Raw genomic sequence first — 4,579 nt, forward strand, 5'->3', positions numbered from 1 at the left:
GGGAGGGGAAGAGGAGTGGGGCGAGGGGGAGAAGGGTGGGAGGAGGGGGAGGGAAATGGGAGGCTGGGAGGAGGGGGAAACTTTTTTTCCTTTTCTCAATAAAAAAAAAAGAAATTGTCTTCACACTCAACACAATGAAGACGTGATTGAAAATTATGAAACAAGATTAGAAACATCTCAATACATGTAAAAGATGAATATGGTATGTACTCACTCATAAGTGGATTCTAGTCATAAACAAAGGACATTGAGCCTATAATTCGTGATCCTAGAGAAGCTAAATAAGAAGGCGAACCCAAAGAAAAACGTATTTATCCTCATGGATATTGGAAGTAGACAAGATTGCCAGGCAAACGTTGGGAGCACAGGGGTGGGGATAAGGTGGGGGGAAGGGGAGATAGGGAGAGAGAAGGGAGAAGGGGAGGATAGGGAGAGCCTGGGGGAATGGGATGGTTGAGATGTAGGAAGGGTTGATATGGGAGCAGGGAAGAAGATATATTAATTAAGGGAGCCATTTTAGGGTTGGTAAGAGACTTGGCTCTAGAGGGGTTCCCAGGTGTCCAAGGAGATGTCCCCAGCTAGGTCCTTGGGCATCAGAGGAGAGGGTGCTTGCAGTGATCCTATCCTATAGCCATACTGATGAATAGTTTGCATATCACCATAGAACCTTCATCTGGCGATGGATAGAGACAGAGATAGAGACATTGGAGCACTGGACTGAGCTCCCAAGGCCCAGATGAAGAGCAGAAGGAGGGAGAAGAGGCACAAGGAAATCATGACTGCGAGGGGTGTGTCCACTCATGGAGATGGTGGGATTGATCCTACTTCATGTTCTGGCTTTGTGGGAGCCTAGTCTGTTTGGATGCACACCTTCCTAACCTGGATGGAGGGGGGAGGACCCTGGACTTCCCACAGGGCAGGGCACCCTGATTTCTCTTAGGACTGGAGAGGGAGGGGGAGGGAAAGTGGGGCAGAGGGTAAAGGTAGGATGGGAGGAGGTGGAAATTTTTAACAAATAAATAAATTAAAAAACAAAATAAAAAAACCTCCCAAGTAGCATCACTCACACAAATCCTGAGAAGCAGAAAATTTAAACTACTGTCTCTGAAAGATAGGTTTTTTGTTTGTTTGTTTTCTGGTTCATTTGATTTTTCTTCTTTTTTTTTTCAGAAACTGATCACTTACATTTCCAGCAAAAACTGAAGCATGAGAAACTTAAGTCATTTGGTTCTGTGGGTTGCTGCTGATCACAGTGTCTTTGGGAGAGAGGAAGACATTTCTACTTTGGGGCACTCGCCATTCTTTGCACCTTGTACTGCATGGCACTTCTAACCCTCAGTGGGAAAATCACCCTAACCTCGTGAATTATTTGTTTCTTGACAGATTCTGGGAGAAAGCGAATCATTGTCTTGGGTTGTGAACCCCTTGTGATAGCTATAACCTTTAGCTAGCCATCTGTTCCAAACAATGCTTACACCTAAGGCTCTGGGTAAGCACGATGGGTCATACACAAACACAGACATGGTCAGTAGAGGTGAGAGTCGCAAGGGGGGAAGAGATAAGCGCATGGAGGTGAGAATAATCAAAATGACTTAGACATATATGAAATTGTCAAAGAACACAATTACTTGTTTTCATGCAGGCTGTTAAGATGTCTAGCAGATCAAGGCAGAGGACCTGAGTTCAATCTCCAAGAACCATGTGATAAGGAAGGAACTGACTCTTGGATGTTATCTTCTAACTTCCATTTGTACACCATGCACACAAGCATGTAAACACACATATATATATATATATATACACACACACACATACACATACACGGCAAATAAATGCATAAATGGATATAACTTTTAAAAGCAAAGTTGGTCAAAAAATAGAACTATGAGAAAATTTACATCTTACCTTTAACCTACCTATTGGCAAAATAAATAATAAAAGACAAAGGAATTAAATTTTAATTAACATTGAAGGAACATAATCAGTGTCCCACTGCTATCACTGATGATTTTGTTATTTCCTTGTCCCAGTTCTTCATTTGTCAAATTACAAATGAACTCACTTCTTAGCTTCCCAGTGTTCTAAATCCATTATATTTTTGAGTTTTAGTAAAATATATGCTGTAGTTTTGACCTTTAATTCTGTCTACTTTCACTATAATTTTGTTGATAAATAGGTTTGTCATTTTTAACAGGGATCATACATCATAAGATCAATTTTATAAGTTAATGACCAAATCCTTTTGAATTGTTGGGATGATGTAACTTCATGATGATCATCTGCATCATCCATGTCCTAACATGGTCTATGATTAGATAGTATACCTCCTTTTGGTAAATGTTCAGGCTGTTTTTTGATATTTTCGTGTTTCTGTATGGTCTTCTATGCCATTATACAGTATTGATGTTCTCCTTACTTATCTAACACCATTTAATAAAGAAATTAAGAAGCAATGTTTTTGCCTTGCCTTTTCTTTCCTCTCCAGCCTCCTTCCTTTCTTTTCAGCTTTTTCATTCCCTTCTCCATTTCCTCTGTTTTTTTGTTTATTTGCATTTTTGAAAACCTGAAGGTTTTCCATAACTTATAAGAAAACTCAATTTTAAGTAATAAGATTAATATAAATATTTAGATATTGTTTTGTTTGGTACACATATTACAACTAATGTGAACTGAGAAACTGGAAGCAGCTCATGAGCCTCATAAACTCACTAGAATACAAAGAGTTCAAAGTGAAGAGAAAGAGAATGTTGTCAGAGAGCACACGCTTCTGTTGGCTCCTGTCCTCCAGTCACAAAATGGTCTACAAGGTCATTTTATGGAAAGACTGTAGAGCAGTAATCTATTTTTATTATATTTTATCATTTGTTAGTTTTATTTTAATCTCTGCTTTCAAAAAATTCAGGATAAAAGGTTTCTCATGAACAAGTCAAAAGCTGTTTACCACAGCCACAAAGTGTAAGAAGAGAGCAGTCTGTTCTACAGATATGGCTCAGCAGTTAGGAGAGTTCCCTCCTCTACCAGAAGCCCTACATTTGGTCCCCCGTAAGCAAAAACTATACTAGTAACCCTGCTGCCCAGACCCAAATAATTACACAAAACTATATTAATTACAACACTGTTTGGCAAAGAGCTTAGGTATATTCCTACCTATCTCTTATTTCTTAAATTAACTCACTTCTATTAATCTGTGTATCTCCATGAAACCATTTTCTACATCTTGTTGCCTTGGAAGTTGGCTGGCATCTTTTCCCTTTAGCAGCTACATGAGGACTTTATGACTTTGCCCCCCCCCTCTCTTTCCCTCCCTCTCTTCCCCTATCTATCTCTGTTTAGATTTCCTGCCTAGCTCTACTGTGCTAAGCCATTGGCCGAAACAGCTTTATTCATCAACCAATAAAAGCAACACAAATACAGAAGGACATCCCACATCAGTTCCCAGCAATACAGGGACCAAATTCTGTTCCCAGATCCCACTTCAGGGCTGCTCAAACAACTTTAGTTCCAGGCATCTGATGCCCTCTTCTGAATTCTTTAGACAACTGTACACATGTGTGAAACAGGAACAGTAACACATAAATTATGCTATATATAATTCATAAGTATTTAATTTATATATTATATGACATATGATTCATAAATTCCTAGACTTGGATATGAAATTATATAGCTCATGAGAAAAATATTCATTAAATTTTGCTGTTACATTTTTATCAGTGTGGTAGAATTCTAGACCCTGGAAAGAAAGCTAGTACTTATATTTGAGACTAATTGGTTGGGAGTAGTATTAAATATTTCTTTTTTATATAATTTATTAGATTTTAAAAAATACCAATCCAAGTTCCCATTCCCCCCACACCCTTCCACCCCAACCTCATTAAATCCTCAGAGAGAGTAAGGAACATTGTTTTGGGGAATGTCCAAGGCCCTCCCTACTATAGATAGGCTGAGCAAGTTATCCATCAAAAGAGAGTAGTTTCCCAAAAAGCCAGTACATGTAGTAGGGATAAATCCTGGTTGCACTGCCAGTGGCCCTTCAGTCTGCCCCAGAAATGCAACTGTCAACCACATTTAGAGGGACTAATTTGGTCCTGTGCTTGTTCCTTCCCAGTCCAGCTGGAATTGGTGAGCTACAATTAGCTCAGGTAGACTGTTTCAGTGGGTGAACCATCATAACCTTGTATCGGCGTGAATAAATGCAGGCAAATATTAAAGAATATATACAATTTTAATGATTAAATAAAACTTACAGAACTGAAGTTCCCGCGTAGCACAGGAGGTAGGAAAGAAAAAAGGAGGGGCCACCTCCCGCGTGCCCGATTTATCCCTACGCATTCGCCCGAAGCAAACCCGCCCCCTAAAGGGGCTGGCTTAACCCTACATCTCCCCCTTTTGTCTAAATAAGCCAGAACTAAACCAAATACAACTATAAACAATAATAACAATAGATAATTATAACAAACAATATTGAGAACAAAAGTTTTGCTAGACATTCTATCTCAAGGAGTCTAAATAATGTAGAAAGTAACTACAATTAAATAATCTACAACTCCGTCAAAGATCTGAGAAGGGAATAAATATT

At 39.1% G+C, this 4,579-nt stretch overlaps 1 protein-coding gene across 1 annotated transcript in view; it reads right to left on the reverse strand.

Annotated features, from left to right (window-relative positions):
- The window catches only part of Spag16 (sperm associated antigen 16), a 1,047,686-nt gene that overhangs the window by 647,797 nt on the left and 395,310 nt on the right, over positions 1–4,579 (reverse strand). The window lies entirely within an intron of this gene.

The sequence above is a fragment of the Microtus ochrogaster genome, linkage group LG4 (assembly GCF_000317375.1).
Source record: "Microtus ochrogaster isolate Prairie Vole_2 linkage group LG4, MicOch1.0, whole genome shotgun sequence".
Taxonomy (NCBI): Eukaryota; Metazoa; Chordata; class Mammalia; order Rodentia; family Cricetidae; genus Microtus; species Microtus ochrogaster.